The sequence below is a fragment of the Condylura cristata genome, unplaced genomic scaffold, assembly GCF_000260355.1.
Source record: "Condylura cristata isolate star-nosed mole 26May11 unplaced genomic scaffold, ConCri1.0 scaffold00015, whole genome shotgun sequence".
NCBI classification, from domain to species: domain Eukaryota; kingdom Metazoa; phylum Chordata; class Mammalia; order Eulipotyphla; family Talpidae; genus Condylura; species Condylura cristata.
Genome location: NW_004567116.1, coordinates 37,581,588 through 37,603,026, shown reverse-complemented (window position 1 = coordinate 37,603,026; position 21,439 = coordinate 37,581,588). Strand labels below are relative to the sequence as shown.

Here is a 21,439-nt window from a genome sequence, read left to right as displayed (position 1 = left end):
GGCTGTGGTTAGCTTGCAGGGCTGTGTCCTAACCTGCTGAGCCACCACGGAGGGTCCACGTTGATTATTTTAGCTCTTTCAAATACATGCTTTTCTAGTAGCAACTCAACACCTGCCCAACGAATAGAGAAACTAAATGAATTTATGGGGCACACGTGACTTGCTTTCTTGCCTGTGAGGGTAGGATCTGTAGGGGCTCATGTGTCCCCAGTCTCTAACGTGCTTTTCTCCTGTCTTCTCTTGTCCATCTCCCTTGGTCATGATGACTCACAGTCTCCCTATCTGAGGGAATCAGAGACGAGCATGGCACAGACCTTGTTCTTCAGCATGGTGGTCTCTCCCTCTCACCTGCCCCCAGAAACAAAGAGCTAGGAACAAGATGAGCAAAGATGGGGCAGGAGAACCTGGCTGGCTGGCAGCTGGGACCAGGGAATTTGTGGATGCTGCTGAGGTGCTCAGGGTTGCAGGGTTTTAGGAACGAAGGGAATTTGAAAGAATCTGGAATGTGCGAGTCTGAGAATGCGTTAGTGGGAGGTTTTGAATTTTTATGAGTGGAGACATGAGTTTTTGAACTGGGGAATCACCCAGTTAGGGTCACTCAGGCTATTTCATTAAGACAAAGTTAAGATGATGGAGGCCTCACTTAAGATATATTTCCATCTTCACATAAGACACTTTCTTTTACAAATGAATGAGTGTGCCTTCACTGGCAGTGGAGGGAGGAGAGGGACTTTGGTAGGGAGCCTAGTAACTTGGGTCCTGGTCTCAAAAAAACACAAGTAACCTTCCAGTTACAGCTCTTACTGCTAACAGCTAGGCCTGGAGGTAGGTCTGGGAAAAGCCTGACCATACTTGATAGAAGGAGACTTTCTTGAATTCCCACAGCAGATCCTTAATCAGCCTTTCTATGTTCTAAGTGCTACACAGGTGCTTCACGCTACTCTTAATTTCTTGTTCTGTGTCCTTGCCCTCTGGGGGATAAGTCCCATTTTCAATTTAAAAAGTAACAATAGTTTGGGTCTTCATGTGAATGATCAGTATGGTCAGTGATATCACACCTGGTGAGTAATACTGTCCTCCCCTTCTTACCCCCTTGCCCACCCTGGGGCTCTGGTGTGTGTCTGCTCCATCTCCTCCGCTTCCCAGTCTCAGAGCCTTGGGTGAGCTCTGGATAGTAAAGGGCAGTGGCTCGAGGCACTTCTACTTACAGGGGAGGTGCTTCGGCCTCTCTGAGGAACCTGCTTTCCTGGGTCCCAGGGGCAGGCCTTCCACACAGACCACACATGTGTCTGTCTCTCTTCACCCTTTGCTTAATCTCTCAGCCATCCAGTCTCAGCTCAAATGCTGCATGCCTTAGGTAATCCTCCTTGACACCCCCTTGCTGGTGTGAGTTCCCCTTCCATACTCAAACCTTGCCAGGGTTTGAAGGTCATTGAAGGGGCATGCTAACCTGTGGCAGGAAAAGGAATCCTTTTCTAGAAGAGAAGTGTGGAGGTCAGATGAGAGAACCAAAGCTAAGCCTCAGCAGAAAGGAGAGGCACTCAGTCCATGAACAGGAAAACCAGTGAAGCTCACATGCTGACTGGATCAGGAGCAGATCAGAAGTCCTCACAGACATCAGAGCAGCGTTCTGGACAGCAGCCTAACATGTGGGTGAGGTTGACCTGTTTCATAAGGGGCTGGGGGCCTGCCTGGTTGAAGGGGCAGGGCTGAATCTGCCATTTGTCCTACTCTGTTCTTTATACTAAGAAGGTTCTAGGCTGGACTTCACCTTAAATGTCTGGGTTGTGTATCTCCCCAGGGCAGGTTCTTCTGCTCATCTGTCCTATCCTCCAGTACAGTACAGCTTGGGGAAAATTATGTTTCAGCTAACCAGAGTTTTACTTCCATATTCCAATTGGCTGTATCAAACAGGCTGAATCCCTGGTCTTCTTATCTATGTGGCCACCAATTCTTCCTTCTCCCCCAAGACACTTAAACCTCGTTAGTGTGTTCAGCACTGGTTCTTCAGGAGTCAAAGCTTGGTCCTGGAGCCCTGTTCCACCTGTCAGCATTATGAGCGGGTGACTGCTCCCAGACTCTGCCCAAACCCAAGCCTGACTTCTGGCCTCCAGAGCCACTCACCCGAAACCAGGGCATGGGACAGACTGAGGACACATCTGTCTAGTCTCGCGCTGAGCCCTGCAAGTAGCTGTCAGGGCGTTCTGTTCTCCCAGGGGAGATCACATTTCCTTCAGAACAATGGGTGAAAGACAACACCTCTGCCCACTTCCTTCTCCCAGGAAGAGGGGCTTCTGCTGTGTGCTTGACTCAGTTGTTCATCAGCCCAAACATTCTTTAGTGAAGGAGGCCTGATGGTATAAATCTTGGACTTTAGTCAGCCTACTATTTCTCTCTGGGCTTTATCTGTTCATTTGACAGAAAATTTGCTGAGCACGTGTATACCCTGGGTCCTAAGCTTAGCACAGTGAGTAGGGGACATATGAGGCATACATTGCTTAACTGCTGTGAGCCTAAGTAATATGGAGGGAATACCTGTATTCATGGAGTTGTAGAATTTATATTAATAAAATCATTGCTTCATTTACTCCATATTTCTGAGTGTTCCTTGGGACATAGGCCTAGGCACTGAGTGTTAGAGAGCTGCAGTGTTGTGAGCGAGCTGTCACCTTGTATACTCTTGAGTATTTAAACAATCTAACTGGGAGTCAGATGACTGTAATTATAATAATGTACTTCAAAATAAAGAGGTTTATCTTTTCAAAGCATATCCAGAAGCAGTGAATAGGCCATTGGACCCATCTTTACACTATTGGCAAAATTAACTCAAAATGAATCATAGACCTAAATGCAAGAGCTAAGAATACAAAACCCTTAGAAGAAAACAAAAGTATACCTTTAAGACCCTGGTGTAAGTGAAACCTCAGATGGCACAAGAAAGAAAGAAAAAACACTCATGAAAATTAAAAACTTTCATTCAAAGGATACAAGAAATACCCAGAATATATCAAGAATTCTCACAACTTGATAATAAAAAGATAATCCAATCTAAAAAAAGATAAAGGATCTGAAGATATTTCTCCAAAGAAGACTGATGACCAAGCACATGAAAAGATGCTCAGCAGCATTAGTCATTAGGGAAACCACAATGAGGTGCCACTTCACATCCACGAGGGTTTCTGTACTCAAAGTGTTCGTGAGGATGTGGAGAAATTGGAACCCTCTGCCATTACTGGTGGGAATGTAAATTGGTGTAACTGCTTTGGAAAACATTTGGCAGTTTCTCAAAATGTTAAATGTTGATTTACCTTGTGACCCAGCAAGTAGGTGTGTAGGTGTGTACTCTAGAGAAAGGACAACATACTTTAGTATTCATGAAGATTCATAGAAGCATTCACAACAGCCAAAAGAGAAAAATAGCCCCGAATCTATCACTGATAGATGAGTGAATGTCTTCTTGCTATGTAGTGGAATGTCATCAGTGGGAAGGAATGAAAAACTGATGAACACGCAATGTGAATGAACCTTGAAAATATTCTGCTAAGTGAAAGACACCAGATGCAGAAGACCTCATGATTTAGATTATATAAAATGCCCAGAGTAGACAAGTCCATAGAGGCAATAGATTAGTAATTGCCACGGACTGGAGAGGTTAGCTGGGGGGAATGGCATGATTGCTGGTGAGGTTCAGAGTTTCTTTTGAGGGCAATGAAAATGGAGTTTAGTAGTCAATATTCTACAGCTCTCACGGGTGGATTATATGGTATGTGAATTATAGCTCAATAAAACTTTTTAAAGTGAAGTTCAAGATATTTGGGAATCTGGCATATAAGATAAGTGAAGGTCGAGCTATCTACTAGTAAGGGAAAGCCCCTGACATGATCAAAGTGAACTCTGAAGGAACAAGAGAAAGATGAAGAGTGTTCAGCTAGAAGGGCTGGTAAGAGGAAGACCTTGAGTCAAGAAAAGATGTGAAGTTGAAATGAGAGGCCAGTATGTCTGGATTCTAAGGGTAACAGTGTGATGAAATTAAATTGGAGAGTAAAGCAAAGGAATACCACATTGCGTCTATAGGCTGTGTTAATGATTTTGTTTTTATCTTAAGGATTGAATTTTAAATCTCTTTTGGGGGGAGGGAGGACAAAGACATGGCACCATGATCTGTAATTTTTTTTTTAAGATTGATTTATTTGTGCATACAGAGCTGGGGTACAGGCCAGAGGCTCAGAGGCGGCGAGAGGCTTCACCAGAGACAAAGCAGGGAGCAGAACAGGCAGATCAACAAAGTACACTGCTGAGGGGAGCAGCGGGCAGGTCAGGCAGGTCAGGAGAGGTCTGCCGCGCCATGTGGTCACCTCCGGGGCAGGCGGGTATCAAACTCATGCGGAAGTGGTTTTAGTTCTCAGTGCTGTGCTTTAACCCGCCGCGCCACCAGGGAGGGCCCATGATCTGTAATTTTAGAAGATCTCTGGTTACTCCATGGAGAGCAGATTGCTGGGGAGCCATGGCAGATGAGGGAAGATGGTGGTTTACCTATGCTGTTGACTGGGGTGGTTCAGATGAGAAAGGAGGATGGCAAGTGGTGACTTGGACTAAGATTGCCGCAGCAGAGTCAGATGAAGTTAAGTTAGACAGAACTTAGTGAAGGTTAGAAGAGTATCAGTACCTCATATGTAAAATGTTGAGTCAGTGTGTAGAATTAGAAATGGTTGGTTAGAAAGAAGAAAGTGTTAAGAATGAGTTTTAGTTTTATGACTTTATCAGCTGCATGGATGTGTTGCCAGTCATTGAGATAAAGATGCTAGAAGAGAACTTCACATCTTGGGGACAAGATCACAAGTTCACTTTTGAACTTGCTGAACTGAACATGCCAGTGAGATGTGCAAGTAGAGATTTTTCACTAGGTAGTTGATTGTCTAGGTCTTTCTAACTTCCTGTTACATATACCATGTTGTTGTCAATAAATATATAAATACACAAAACCTCCATTGCCAGCTTAGAGATTGTGTTGAGGTCTTGTTTTGATGCTCACACTTCTTTACTAGCTGTTTTTGGAAAGAAGCCTGATTTTCACAGTTCAGGGAAGAAAGGTTTGGTTTTTATTGAGAGCCAAACACATTTAATCTAACTTTGCATTTGATGACTTAGTTTGGTTCTTGTCCCAGGATGCCCTAGCTTGGGCCTTGAGGCACTTGCTGTCCATGTGCCAGGATTAAGGTGTCCAGAATGTGCTTAGCTACAGCATAGGTAAATGTTTTGCACATTGATCCAGGAACTTTATCTAATTAACAAAACCCAGGCTGGTAAATACATTTGGCTGTCTCAGGGCCCGAGGAGGCTGTTTATTGATTGTTGTATCATTTTGGCTGGGTGGGAAGATATTAATGATGGCATTAGAGTAACCAAAACATTCAGCTCTTTAACCAATAAATATGTAAGTGTCCTTGTGGCTTACAGTAGATGGAAGTGAAAGCTTTAACCTAGAATGAGTGTCAGGGCCTAACTGGCATCACCTTAGTAATGTGATGCTTGCTGTGTGAGCTCCCTGAGGTCATCACACTGGTTTTTGAATGCTAGAGTATAACCTACACAGGCTTTTTGAAAGCTAGAATGTTGGAAGGGGACATAGTATTATAGAAGGACACAAGATTTTTAGAATTAGAAGACTCGAGTTCTGTTGCTGGCACAGTTACTGATGGGCTTAGAACCTTAGTCATAGAACCCCTTTTTGAATCTTGTTAATCTTGTTATCACTGAAAACCTGTTAAGCTCTGCAGAAAAAGCTGTCCCTGGGGAAGCATCCCCATGACACATTGAGATAACCAGCCTTGCTCAAGTGGATCTTTAGCTGGCAAGCAATTCTGTAGCGTGGCCCAGGGCCTGGCGCCCTTTAAGTGTGTGACCTTTTGAATCTCTGCTTGCTTCCTATTGATGGAAAGCAATTGGGGAAGATTGGATTAGCAACTTTATCTGAACCTCATGGGTAGGTAAGTTGTGGAACTAACCAGAAACCCAACAGACTTGGGCCAGGGTAGCTGAGCCCTTGAGCAGAGACTAGTATGGCACACTAGGGAGGCTGGCAGGGGTGGGGTGGGGGTGGGGCTTGTAGGGGGGAGGGAAGTCCTTAAAAGGAGTCCAGCCCAGGGTTGAGTCTCTAGTGTTGGCTGTCTTCACTTCTCTTTGCTTTCTCAGTAACTTTGACTGTGAAACATCTTTGAGGGTACCTGTTTGACTGCTCTCCCGGTATCTCAGGAACATCCCAGGCAGGTGAACTCTTGCTGTCTGGAAAATCATTCATCCTTTGGGTCACCCTGTCGTCTTCCAGGAGACCCTCCCTAACCCTTCCAGTTACCTGTAGGTTCCCACCATTCCCTGGACCTCCCTGTGATAGCACCTACCACCTTCTGTTGAAGTGGGTCATGTTTCCATGTCTCTGTCAGTACTGTTTTAGAGGTGGCAGACCAATGCTGTAGCATCCATGCCACACCTGTTCATGAAGGAACCAACAAATATTCATTGAATAGTATGTGTTTTATAAACAGGGAAGAATTAAGGCAAATGTTAGTAGTTATTTGCGATCATAATGAACCTGTAAACAGGACTGACCTCCTTTGAAAAAATAAAAATGGAGAATTGGTATAGTCATTTATCATTTGACAGATAGTGCCTGCTGTGTGCTGGCATTGTGCTAGGCCCCAGCAGATCAGTGGTGAGCCAAAACTAGGAATAACCCTCGCATCATGGTGCTTAAAGCTGGTCAGACATTAGTCGCACAAATGTGAAATTGCATCTGTGACAGATGCCGCCGAGGAGTGGTACAGAGACTCCTGCACTCCTTTAACTGCTTTCCTGAAGGAGTTAACCTAAGTGAGTACAGCCAGCAAGACTTTGGCTCAATGGAAACTTCTACTGACAAAGACCCTGTGGAAGAGGGACGATGGGAAGTGTAATAGACTGAGAAAGGCCAGTGGAACTGCAACCCAAGGAGGTGGCAGGATCCTGGGAACAGGCAGGCAATGCGGCTTCAGTGCAGGGCATTGGAGACTGCTGTAAGGACCTTTGTCTTTATCCAGCAGTTGTAGCTGGCTTGGGCTAAGTTGGGGTGTAGAGGGTGGAGTTGGCATGGGACTGATATGATCAACAATTCTGATTGCTGAGAAACCTTAGGAACCCCTGTGAGTACAACCTACCTGTTTGTGTGCCAGTATCTTGGGCACTAATTCAGCACTCAGAGCAGTGCAGGTCACACCATTGCATCCTCTGGAGCAGGGACCACTCTCAGACTCTGTCTCCTCACCAGCACTCTGGGACTCAAGGCTTGCTTCTTAAAAATCCCAGCTCAGTCATGGTCATAACCCAAATTCTGTCTGCAAGGCTAGAAACAGTTGGGCTTTTTTTTCCGAGGAATTTCCCTGGAACCTGAGAAACAGAAATCCAAGAATTTTCTAAACAGTCAAGCTAATGTGATCCTGAGTTTACAGTATTCTTTTTTCTTTTAAGATTTATTTATTTATGCATACAAGAACTGGGGTACAGGCCAGAAGTGTGGGGGGGCAGTGAGAGGATTTACCAGTGCTAGAGTGGTGAGCAGAAAAGGTAGATGTACTGAAATACACTGCTGAGGGGAGCAGTGGGCGAGACAGGGGGCATCTGCCATGCCATATGGATCCCCTCACTGGCCAGGGATTAAACTCAATGCTGCACTGACTGGCGGTAGCTTCATAGTGCTGGGTTTTAACCTGTTGCACAACCAGGGAGGGCCCCACACTACAGTATTCTTATTAGCTGATTGCCTCACAGTTCTGTTTTGTCCCTGTTCTGTATGAAGTCTTTTCAAAAAACCTTACTTTTGAAATTCAAGACTCTTCTATATCCAGGTTCCCTCTTCTCACTTCTGAGTAGGGGTCTGAGACCTAAAGCCCTCTGAGGACAATAAGTAGTTCTCTCCTTGTGGCTGTCAGTGGGTGTGCCTAAGAGGCTTCCATAGCATTATCAGGAATTGTGGTGGTCGGGACTCAAGCTTCAGAATTTGCAAAGTGGAATGATAATTAATTCATGCCCCCTCACCCCCACCCTACCCTTTATTAAGTGAGAAAATCTACCTAGTGCTGTGCCCAGCACATACCAGATGCTCTGTACATTGTAGGTATCACTATTGAGTGATAGAACTTTCTGGACATTTATTTAGAAAATTTTTTTAGTGGGGCCTCCCTGGTGGTACAAGGGATTAATTCTCAACACTGAAGCTAGCCACAACTGCTGCAGCAAGAAATGAATCCCTGGCCAGGGGGCTGACCCACATAGCACAGCAGACCTCTCCTGTCTCACCCACTGCCCTGTACCCCCTCTGCTGCTGCTCCCCTCAGCAGTATATTTTCAGTTGATCCACCTGTGCTGTTCCCCACTCTGTGTCTGGTGAATCCTCTCACTACCCTGTTCCTCTGGCCTATACCCCAGCTCTTGTATATAAATAAATAAATATTTTTAAATTTTTTAAAATCATACTTTATTGATTAAGCTTTGTTTGTAAAACTATATAACTGAAAGGAAAGCTTCACCCTCAAAATGTATATAATACCTTATTCATTCTTCATTGAAGTTTGTGCCATCACACTGTAAAATTGACCTCTGCCCTTTCCTCTTGGGCACTTTCCCCTCACAATATTTTAAACACAGTCTAATAGTTATTTTTGTTGTATTTTGCCAGCTTGCTTTGATTATGTTCCACAATTCCATGTATTGTCCTTCACTTATGTCACTTTGCAGTCACCTCAAGTTTCAGCCATGTTTTTGCGAAAGGCAAGATTTTTTTAAATACCAAGTACTTTTCCATTACTTACTAAGTGTACTGGATACTTAATTTTTATCCTCTACATGTTTCTTAAACTCTTTTTGTAAACACTTAGACACCCCAGACTAATGACCACAGCCTGTCATGCTTAGTTTCACCACACACAGCCTGTCATGCTTAGTTTCACCACATTTTTTTAGGACCCACATATATATTCAGAATTGTATTTAATGTTTTTAACAGTAACATAATTTTCATAGATATTATTTGTGTGTGTTGTAAAATAATAGTTTACTGCTGATATTACTAATAGTGACAGCTAACAATGCATTTTCTTGAGGCAGGCATTATGTGAGATTTAGTTGCCAGGTCCTCATAATTGTGGAATAATATAGCCCTATTTCACAGATGATGAAACAAAAATTAAGATTGCTTGAGTAATTTGCCCAAAGTTACTCACTTGAAATTGGCCCACTGCTTCATTTCACAGATGTGGCACCTGTGAGGCCCAAGGCAAGAATCACTGCTCTGGGTTTGTTCTTCAAAGTCAGGGAGATGTTCTCTAACTAAAGGGAGAACCATTTCTGCCTGCCTCACTGGGAACCCACAAGGTTCCTAAAGATAAACTCAAATTCTGGCTCCTTCCTTCTGGTAATTCTGCTCCTCACTGATCTCTCCCCTATACTCCAGCCAGACCTGGCTTCCTCTCCTACTGAAGAACTGCCCTTCCAGTGAGACCAACTGCTCCCTCTCCCAAACACTAGGCTCGCTCCACCTGTGAGTCTGCAGTGCTTCTAGCTCCACCCGCCTTCTGTCTCTAGATCTGTAACTGGGTGGTCCCTAGGAAAAGGGGAAGTTCCAGGTTCCCTGCTCCATCCTCCTTCTGGGTGGGGCAGGGAACCTGGAACTTCTTTTCCTAGGGACCACCCCTTTTCCTAGGGACCACCCTGTTACAGAACCATTTCATGTTTCCAGACTCATCTTCAGTCCTTCCTCTTCCAGAAAGACTTATCTAACAAGTAATAATAGCTGCCATTTATTAAATACCTAGTCTATGTAAAGTGGAATACTAAATACTGTATATTTATTCCTTGCTACAGTACTGCAGAAACACATTTGTTGTGCCCATTTTCCAGATGAGAAAATTTGAAACTAAGACAAATTTAGTGTTTACTATCTCATAGTGTTTACTATCTCATATGAATCCATAATATGTGCTTTCTCCACTATAGTTCATTGTTTGTTCTAGTCCATCTTTCTTGTCAGAATCCCACAGCTTTGAAGTCTAAGCTATACAATGTTTTTAGTTTTTAACCTCCTTGCCATTTTCTCAGTTGTTCCATGTGTCTTTTGACCCAGACTGTACCTTCACAGCAACATGGTTGGTACCTCCATAGCTAGACTGCCTGCCACTCTGAAATCAAACAGATAGAGTCTGGCTGGTTTATTAACTGGTTGAATAGAACCTTGTTTATTCTCCAGAGGCTGCCCAGCAGGAGGGCACAGCCCTACTCAGCAGCTGAGCTAGCTGACTGGTCTCCAGCTTCCTCCATTCCTGTGGATGGGAGGCCCAGGAAGACTGCATAAGAATCTTCTCTGAGGCTGAGCTGAGGCTTCCATCTCAATGCCTTTTTGTTTGGGGAGTTAGCACCCAGCCCTCCCGGGAAGTCTGTGTGTTTGACCTGCCTTTGTAGAAGGACAGCAGGCAGGGACAGGATATAAAGCCCAAACAATTGTGGGAGGCCCCAGGAATTCCCACGGTTCAGACCAGCAGGCAGGACAGGACAGTGTCCTTTCTGGGCCTGATGGACTGGGGCTCTGTCACAGCCCTCACCTGGATCAGAGGGGATCCAAGGCACTTTTGTCTTTGGCCTCACTTCCTCTCCAGTATCAAATTCCCTTAGGATTTGTGGTCACCCATTCGGCCTCCATTGCGCACCTCTAGGTCTGAGGCACTCTCTGCCTCCAGAAAACTGAAGAAACTGACTGAACAAGTATCCCCTCTTTCCCTCCTCCTTTCCTTCCCTCCCTCTCTTTGTCCTCCCCTTCCTTTTTTAGAGATATAATTCACACATTATAAAATTCACCCTTGTAAAGTATGTTCCTAGATTTTGGTGGACTCAGAAGATTATTCAATCATCGTCTTTGTCTTAATTCTATGACATTGTCAACACCTAACTCCAAAAAGCCCATTCTATTAATAGTCACTTCCTGTTCCTCCCCAGACCCTGGCAATTTTCTGTCTATGAATTTGCCTATCTATACATTTCATATAAATGGAGTCAGACTATGTGGGGTCTTTGTGTCTGTATTTTCATTTTGCATGTTTTCAGGGTCCATACACTAGCCTGTTTCAGTATTTCATTCCTTTTTATGGTTGAATAATATTCCATGTATAGATGTACCACATTTTATTAATTCCACAATTATTAGATATTTTTTGTTCTCACTTTCTGGCTATTTTAAATAATGCTGCTGTGATCTGTTGTGTACAGGTTTTTGTGTGACTGTTTAGCCTCATATCTAGGAGTGCTATTGCTATTCATATGGAAACTCTTACATTTATGAGTTAGGGAACTGTTAGACTGTTTTCCAAAGTGGCTACTCCATTTTACATTCTCACCAGCATTTTACAGGGTTCTAATTTCTCTATACTTTTGTCAATACTTGTGGTTGTCTGTCATTTTAACTATAGCTATCCTAGTATGTGAAGTGATGTTGTGATTTTGATTTACATTTCCTGATAACTTATTATGCTGAGCGTATTTTCATGTGCTTTTTGGCCATTTGTATATCTTCTTTGGCCTATATTCATTTCTTAATGCTAATTATAAACAATTTTGCACCATTTAGCAGCAAGGAGGAAGCATAAAGATGTGTCATGATTACCCTTGTCTTTCAAGGAACTTGCAGTCTAGTCAGAGAATTGTAATTAGTATATAGGAAAACTTTTAAGCTTCATAGATAACAGGGCATTTAATCTGGGCCTGGAGGTAGGGAGTATTTGGAGTTAAGGACATTGGTGGGAAGTTGGGCAACTGGGATGATGCAAGCAAAGGTACTTTGTAGTTAGAAAGTATGTTATCTTTGATAGATTCTGAAGTAATGACAGTGTCATTAACATGTTAACCGCCTACAGCATCTTTGTCTTGACTCTTGACTCCACAGCTCCCTTTTCCTGTTCCAGACCTTTAAATATTCATTCCATTCAAATAAACCTTGGTTCCCTAAACTGTGGTTTCTAGTTTCCTCCCTGTCTTAGTCATGTTGTAATGAAATATCAAAGTTTTGGTGCCTCTTCTGAATTCCAATATAACTTTCTTCAAGGGCAGTCATCCCTAGTTAGAGATTTTTTTTTTTAAAGATTTATTTATTTATACATACAGAACTGGGGTACAGGCCAGAGTGCAGGGGTGGTGAGAGGATTCACCAGAGACAGAGTGGGGAGCAGAACAGGCAGACTGATGAAGTACACTGCTGAGGGGAGCAGCAGGCGAGTCAGGAGAGGTCTGCCACTCCTTGTGGATCACCTCAGGGCAAGGCAGGGATGGAACTCATGCTGAAATTAGCTTCTTAGTGCTGTGCTTTAACCTGCTGCACCACCAGGAAGGGCTCTGGTTAGAGATTTTATAAATCTATTAATGTGACCTTAGTTTACATTAACTTTCTTGGCAGTTACCGTATACTCCTAGGTTCTGTTAGGCTTGTATTCAGCCTAACCTGCTGAGACCAGGACCTCGTACATCTGTAAGCTTTTGATTAGACATGTTTGCTAAGGTTGTTTCTTCCTCAAAGCAAGACCACTTTAAATCATTTTTTGCCATATGAATATGAAGATGGTAGTGATGATGTGGAGACTACCTTGAAGAAGGGATAAATTGGACCTTCCTTATCTGGGTCTAGAAGAGGGTGTCTTCCAAAGGAAAAAGTTCTAGAAAGTAGAACTAATCAGAGCATCTAATCAGGTATCCTCCTTCCCACTTAAAGTTTTTCTTTATCATTTTATGTCAGTTGGTTTGTCTCCTCAGATACCTAATGTTTGCAGGCCCCAGGTAAATGAGATAGAAGGGAAGGAAACAGGATAAGTGGACTGGAAGAGTGTTGGCACAGGCTCCAGTCCCAAGTAACCACTTACTGGCCATGTAATCCTAAGCAAATTAGTTACACTCTGTAAGACACAGGCCCCTCTCATCCCAGGATCAGATGTGATCAGTGTCTGCTGTGTTGCTCAAGAAATCTGAGCTCTTTAGAACTCTGCCATTCAAGGACTTTGTAGGACATGAAGAGCCAAGCTTGCTGTGTATTTACAGACCCTGCACAGAGAGCTCGAAGAACTTTACCTGTGATATTTGAAGCACTTATTTGTGTACTTACTCACTCCATGGCCCTCTCCCAGTTCAGACTGGGAGCTACTTGTGGGAAAAGCTCATGTCTGATTGATCTTGATGCCCTCAAAAATGGGCTTGGAGAAGATATTACTCAAGGTTTTTGGGGGGAGAGGGGAAATGATCTCAATGAAGGCCAAACCTTGCCCCCACCTGTTCAAGGGACCAGGTACTGTAGCTGACTTTGTACAGTCCATTCTTTACTAAAAATCTCATGGGGTTCCAGAGCATGGAAGTGGCAGCTCAAGTGCCAATCCTGTTTGAAAAGCCTGAGTCACTCCAGTGTCTCATTGTCACAGTGTGGCAAGCTTCCTGGCAACCAGCCTGCTGCAAAGGGAGGCCCGTGCAGCTGCCTAGAGTCCTGCTGTGGTGCCAGTAGGTGGCGCCCACGACCCTTTCCCATACTTCGGTTGACTAGATTGAACTTTCCTCCTTGTCTCCTAGGACACCAAAGCAACTGCTGACCGACTGTCTGGCACATAGTCCTGGGCAGTTACCCAGATGAGGGTGCACTGGGTCACCCCCTTCACTTTAGGGCTTTGTATCAGTAGGTTTAGTGTTTGGCTTAGTCCCAGCCATAGAACTACACTGCTTGGGGCAGCAGAGAGTGTTTCCATAGTGGATACCAGAAGGTTATAGGGGAATCTGTGCTCTTGCCAATCCTTTCTGGTACAGCTCATGCCTCTGCCTCCAGGAAGTTGTCTCTGATTCTCTGTTGCTCTGACTTACCCCATGACACTTTCCTCCAAGGCCTTTGCTTGTATTTTAGCTTTTTGCCAAGTGTATAGCTGTCTGGTGGCTGCCTAGAAGGCAAGGACACTGCAGAATCCTTATCATCTTTAGCACTGCTTGGAATCCTGTAATGCCAACCTCAGGAATAGTTTTGTGGAATAGGAATAGAAGAGATGGGTGAATGGTAGGAAATAGTGCCTAGAAAAATTCTTGTCTAGATGGAGGAACAAGTCTTACTCTTCAAAAATATAACTATCATGAAACTGATAAATGAAATGAAAAAATGTAACTATCATGAAAAGACTAAGTGATAATTCGAGATGAAACTAAAAACATAAGCAGTGACTGATCCCTACACTGATCCTGGCTTACATGTGGATCAAAACGGGGTGGGGGGCTACTAAACAGATACTATTGGAATAATTCAAGAAGTTTGAATACCATCTGTGTATTAGATTGAAACATTTTATCAGTGTTCTATGTTCTGAATTTGTTATTATTGGTTAGGTATTATGTAAGAGAATGTCCTTATACTCGGAAATAAGGTGCTAAGGGTATTTGGAAGAAAGGGGATATTGTATTTGAAGTTAGCATTCATTTGGTCCAAGAAAAAATAGAAAAGGAGAAATAAAGCAAATGAGTGAAACCCAAGGAGGATCTGTGTGAAGGATATACAATGGGTTTTGAGCTATTTTGTAACTGCTTTATTAGCTTGAAGTTACTTTGAAATAGAAAGTTTTAAAATAATAATCTATGCATTTTAAAATGTGCCACATTACTGTAAAAGAGTTGAGACAAAGAACAGTCACCCCAGCATCAGAACTTTATTTCCTTCTATCTAGCAGTTTTCGTTAAGGTCCCAACACAGCTTCTCCGCTGTATGCCTTTGAAGAAATAAAATTTCTGTAATGACGACATTTGGGAAATGAAGTGCTTTCCCTGCACTATTTCCTTTGGTCACCTCAATACCCTTGTTAGGTAGGGCTGGTAAGCTGCTAAGGAAAGATGACTGCAGTTCAGAGAGTTAAGGGGACTGCCTACAGTTTAACAGCCTGGAAGCAGGCTCGGACCTGGGCTGGTCTGTTGTAAATCATGCTGTCTGAATCTTCATGTCTGTATACATAAAGGGTAGCATCTCTGTAGACAGTCTTCAAGTCCAGAAACTTTAAGACTTTATGTGCTAGGAAATAACTGTTGATGAGGCATGCACATGGTTTGCCCGTATGCCTGCATTTGTTATAGGTGTTGCATAAGTGCATCTCTCTGTATCACAGCCCACCCCAGACATGAGGGTGTGGGAGGGACTGTCTCCCTGGGAGGGAGAGCACCTGGAGAGCTTCCTAGAGGAAGTGTCCCAAGGAGAATGTCCAGTGCAAGTACATTATAGAAGCTGCTAGAGAGGCCTTGGATCTGCAGTGTTGGCGCACGAGGACCCTTCCCAGATTGACTCAGGCCAGGCCGAGAGCAGCCTCTTCTTGGCGGGCCTCACTCTTCCCATCCCTGGCTGGCTGGGTAGATAAGGCACAGATGGAGGCTGTGCTGTATTCTAGCCCCAGGCATCTAGCCTTTGCTCAGACTGTGGGGCCTGGTGCTGTTATTACTGTAAACAGGACCTTCTGTGAGGCTCCAGCCAGGGCCCTGTTGCCCAGATAGCGATCATGATTGAGTCTGCATGGCTCACTGCTTCCAGGCCTCTGATGCAGGTGGGGTAGGGTTCCCCAACCAGCGGCCCCCTCCCCAGCGGCAGCTGAGGGCCGGCTCCTGCGAAGGAGGAAGGATCCGGAAATCAGTTGGAACAATGCACGATTGAAGTTCAGTGGCTGCTTTGTATTGATTGTTCATAAAGGAGGGGGAAGAAAAATCAAGTGGCACCCCCCCACCCCACACCCAAGTGGGAGAGCTGACTAGCCAGAATAACTCAAAACGGCCCATATTCCTATCTGGGACTCTCTCCCTCCTGTCAACAGCAAACCTGAGGAGTTTTCCTTTCTTTGGAAGCCTGGCTAAGTTATCTGTGTCTGTTAGGAATCCCTATCTCAGTTTTTGTGCTACATATATTAAGAGTCCTGAGATTTTAGAACTGACAGGAACTTGAGAAATCACTTAGTTCAGTTCTCTTATTTTACTGCAGAGAAAAGTGAGACCCAGAGAGACCGAGATTTATCCACAGTCACATCCAAAGCCTCAGGTCTGTGTCTAAGTGCCCTCTGCCTTGAGAGCAAGAGAAGTTGCATCCACACCCTCACACACACACACAGGAGCCTAAGGTCTTGGAAAAAAACAAGTTTTTCCCAACACAAGACAGATATATTGGTGAGAGAGATTTGGGTAGAAAAGTGCTGCTGTAAACTCCTTTGTTCAGCCCCTGACGCCTCGGGTTTGTGCACTGTTCAGGCAGCGTCCTGGTCTCTACAGCCCAGCAAGTAGTGCGGGCTGAGACACAGATATGGGGCGCAGGGTGGTAACTGTTGATGCAGGTTAGCAGACAGCACTAAGTTGTGATGGAGGTTCTTAGAAGAAGTTTGGTTTCCAAAGAAAGTTTTGTTTTTTAAAAATGGAGTCATTAGTATGTTTGTTGTTGTAAAAAAAACACACACAACAAAACACGAACATTACAGAAACTTTCACAGCACAAAGGGGAAGTTTAATTCCCCACCCCCATTGTTCCATCAGAGGTTATCGCCATCCCATTTGGTTGGCAGCCTTAAGGATTCTCCTGGACCCCTAAGAATTCTCCTGGACCCCTAAGAGATGAAGCGGCTTTGTTTTCCCCCTTTTATTTGTTTACCTTATGTGAAAATCTTTAGTTCTTGGGCTTGGGAACCCTTATTCTACCACTGCCTTTGGCTGGAGATTTGAGAGCGAGCATTTTCAATCCACATAAAATTCTGAGCACTCGATGTTCCAAGTTCTGTGTGCACCTCTTTCATATAAATACAATTGCATAGGTTCTTCTATTTGTATAACACTTCATTGCATACCAAGTATTTTTAGTTATCTTGTCTCATTGTCTCTTCCTGGAACCTCTTGTGTGACCTGGAGCAGGGCTGATGGGGTTGTCTTCATTTTTTTAACAGATGTGGTAACAGACTCAGAGAGCCAGAGCTGTCACCCAGATGAGGGGACCATGTGAGCGTGGTGCAGGGAGGTTAAGTCACTTGTTCAACCAGAGAGATTGCCATCCAGCAAGTAAGAACCTGCCTTTGTACTGCAGTCTCTCCCATTTATTTCCCTGGCCCATTCTATTGCCTGTAAGTTGTCTGAGAGCTGGGATTCAACTCTTGATTCAAAGCTAGTGTGAGCTCCTCTCTATCAAGTACCCTGGGTCATCCCCAATTAATGTCACCTAACTCTGCCAGGCCAAGCAGGAGACCGAGTTCATTAGGGAAGGGCCTTCCATGAGGAAGTGAGCCCAGAAAGGTCTGTAGTGCCCACCCCCACTCCCCGGCCCCGGACACAGGCTGCTCTGCCCTGAGTGGCAACCTGCATTAAGCATTCCACTCATCATCTCAGGGATGATGGAATCCTAACCTTTTCGGAGACACCGTGCTCTGTCACAAGCATTGCTCTTTTTAAAAGAGATTAATTCACTTGCCGTATTTTGTCCATTGGTGAAAATCACAGGGGAGAGCTAGGGTGGCTTTCTTAGGCCTCTGAGGCCCTTTCAGCCACTCTCAGCAGGCAGCTACCCGCCCAGCTGGCCCAGGACTTTGAAATGACTGCCTGCTGGGCATTCACTTGCAAAGTGACAAAATGAAATGGAGGAGAGCTGGTTTGGGAAATCTTAACTTGTGGGGCTGCTCGGGCCCCTAGGGAAATGGAGGAGGGGCCCACCCAGTTCAGAAAGAAGAAGAAAAGTTGTTTGCACTGGGTTGCAGGGTGGTGTCTGTTTTGTTCTGGTCGTTCCTTGGTTTACTAGGTGCCCCACTCCTTGTGGAATTGTGTTAATCCTTACAACCACCTTGCACAACAGGGATTAATATCCCTCATTTCACATCTAGTAAGTGACAGAGCCAGAATCTGAACTCTAGCCTTTGGGTGCCAGGGTCATTGCTTTTTCCATTACATCTCAGCCCCAAGAGACTGCAGAGAATGATGCTCAGGCAGGTTACTGGGCAGGGCTTAAACACTGGCGTCTTACTGAAGAACACTAAGATTTGCCACCTAGGAATCACTCCCCTTTATAGAGCCCTTTCCTTCAGATTTCAGTGTTGCCGCCTAAAACCCCTGTGAAGCTGGTGGGGATTGTGATCCTCGTGGGCCCACAAAGAGACTGAAGCCTAAATGATATGCCTGGCCTAGGTTAAAGGAGGCAGGTCTCCTGCCTGCTCTTGTTCTTTCCGCTTGATTCATCGAAAAAAACAGCAAGTTTGGAGAAGCTACCTTTCCCCACAACCCTATACTCTATAACATACAGGAAAAAGAACCCCAAAGTAAGAAAATGCATACAAAAAGTAGTGTAAAATTATTGGCAACCAGATATGCTATCCTTTACCCCATGGTACAGGCAGTGGAAGCTGGCTGCTGACAAGTGTTGACAGGGAGAAGGATCCACAGGAACACCCTGTCCTGTTGGAGGGAGGTTTGATGAAGCAGCTACTCTGGAGAGGACCTAGCATTTTGTCAAAGTAGGTACCTGCAAACCCTGTGACCCAGGGATCCCACTCTAGGTATGCGCCCCAGGAAATAACAGCTTCAAAGAAGGGGTGTGTTTGTGTGCAAGAGTATGTTCTTTAGGCATGACTCTGACTGGGAGATAGTTACTACCTGGGCCAGTACCCGTGGGAGAACAGAAGGAGAATGTGGTAGATGTAAGATACTATGAGAATTATGGAGCAATTAAAAACTGGCTGCACGGAATTTCTCTTAGCTACGCCCTGCTTTCTCATTTCCCTGCCTTAGCCTATCTCCCTGGTTCTGTATTACAGCAACTTCCAAATTGGTTTCCTTGTCTACATTTTTTACCTTTTCCCCTTTCAAATTCAGTTATTAAATTAATTTTATGATTTCTCTTGTCCCCAAACATTCCATGACAGCCCCACTGCCTGCAGTAAAAGTGCAGGGGGTGACAAATAGGCTTCCTCACTGTCGCTAACTTTCGTTGGTAGAAGCTGATTGGAACCAGTGTTGAGGCTGGTTCTGAGGCTCTTCCAAAGGCTTCACAGGAAAGAGCAACTGGAAGATGTCTGGTTTAGGTGCAGAGTCTAGAGTGATAGCATGCATGCATGCCAGGCATCTGTCAACCCTGAAGGTTGGCTTTTTAATCGCTCTCACCCTAGGTTAATTTTGTACAGACCTGTGGAACCTGGCACCTCCTTTCCCAGCTGTCATATGTAAAAATAAAAAAAAATTTTGAGTGGGTGTGCTTTTATACAGTTTCCTGGAGTCACCCTGTAATCATATTCAGAGGAGTCCATGGCTCACAAAAGGTTTCTGCTCTCTACCTAGTGTTGGAGGCCATGTTGTAGACCCTGCAGACCTTAGTAGCTTGTTGCTATGCTAGGAACTGTGATCAAGTGGGTGGATCTGCTCAGAGGTCTCCCAACTTGCCTTCCCATTCCTCCCTGCTCTCGAGTAATATCAGAAGTCTTTGTCTTGACTGCCAGGTAACTTCCTCCCTCATCTGTAAATTGTTCCCATTCTCCAAGTCTTTTCCCTCAGAAACCATTTTGACCTGCTTCATCCCATCCTGATATTCTGGTCTCCTGGGCTGAGATCCAGAGAAGTGAGGCACAGCTGTTAGAATCACAGTTTGGATAAGAGAGCTCCAGTCTCTGAATTCTCAGAACTACATACTGTCTATGGCACCACCGTGGCCTGCTAAACAAAGTGTAGGTTTTGTAAATAAGGAAAAAGGTTTTGTACAAAAAAGAATTTTTTGTCTACAGAAAAGTCATCTCCCAAATTCTTAACCTCTTTAGCCATAAGTGTTACTACATTAAAAAAAAAAATTCTAATTTGTGTGGTAAGAAGGCCAGGGTTTCACCATCAAAGCAGAGGTGAGAGATCAGGGTTTCCCAGCCTCTTCTCTCAATAATCTCCCTCCCCATTTTGTGCCCCAGTCAAGCCAAACCTCTCTTGGGGCCTCTTGTGCCCCTTGCCACCTATTCCTCTGAATGAGAGATTTTGCATATGCCTGGAACATTCCTTCCCTTCTTCATCTCCTTTTGACTGGCTAACTCTCCAGCGTCATCTTCCCAGAGGCGCTCTCCTGAGTTTTCACTGAGAATGCGTTAGGTTCCCTGTGCATGTGTGGCCTGTGGCCCCCATTACAGCATTTGCCTGGTGGGTCATTATGTGCTTGCTAGTCTGGCTCCCCCTCAGGCTCTGACAACCCCTGTCTTCTCCACATCAGCATAGGCCAGGATGTTGTCTCATCTGCCCAAACCGCTGTCATTGCTTACTACAATAGCACAGAGGTGTCATTTGGCAATTTGGTCACTTGATCTTCCGGTACAGATCATTTGCTGTGACTGTGGTGCAAGAATGGTACAAAGGCACAAAATCAAGCCTCTAGACTCTCGCCACTGCCCTTTCAGCAAGAAAGCAGGAGTGGACAACTCCCACTTTCCTACTCTCTGCCCATTTCTCATAAATAGATCCTGTCTCACTGGTAAATTGCTTTTGATTTTGGGGGTCTCCCTTTCCTGGCCTCCTTGTAGCATTTATGTGGGAAATCACACAACTAGATTATGATTTCATACTGTCCTAGCCTTCCCTCCAGAATTAAATTGTATATGTCCCTGGGATACACCTCATGTCTTCTCTTCCCATCCCAGATTCTAGCACTGGACCAAACACATACCATGGTGAGTGCTGAAGTCACTTCAGTGTGCAGTCTCCTATGCCGCGTGGAACCATGTTCAGAAGAGAGGGAGGTGGGCTGGTGACAGGATGGGGACTCATATGGTCCCTATAATGGCCCTGAGCTAGCTGTGTGACCTTCAGCAAGTCACCTCAGCTTATTGGCTTGCTCATCCATGGAAGTAGATGGATATTAGCTCCTTATGTTTATGTGAAGAGCAAAGGAAAGCATGACTAAAGTTCAAAGGGTAGTGCCTGTTTTTATGGGTACTTACTGAGACTTGGTTCAATTTTCTCCCCTTCTACTCAATTTCACATTGTATGGACCCTTGTTCTTGGGGCCCACAATTCAGGATTTTAGTGATATACATAAAAGTGTGTGTCCTACAAGTATTGCACTGCTATATGCTAGGCCCTGGTGTATAGAGTCATGTAAACTCATATGAACTATGTGACTAGGAACCTAATCCAGCTTTTCTGACACTCATTCCATCTTTCCTTGGGTTCAAGACTTTCCAGTATCTAACCAAGTAACCTCATAGGTGATTGTGACTTTTCTTATCTGGGAACTACTACATAGGAGGTGATACTGGGCATTCATTCTGTACTAAGCACAGGAAAATTCAAAGAGAGAAAGATCTGTGGACTGGGTGAATTGGGGAAGCCCTCCCAGGAGAGTTTGTAGGATTAGAATGGACAGGGAGAGCATTTTGTTCCGAAGGGTTGG

The 21,439-nt window shown here is 44.5% G+C and overlaps 1 protein-coding gene across 2 annotated transcripts in view; it reads left to right on the top strand.

The window, feature by feature from the left end:
• CLPB (ClpB homolog, mitochondrial AAA ATPase chaperonin) overlaps window positions 1-21,439 on the top strand; it is a 130,093-nt gene that overhangs the window by 5,468 nt on the left and 103,186 nt on the right. The window lies entirely within an intron of this gene.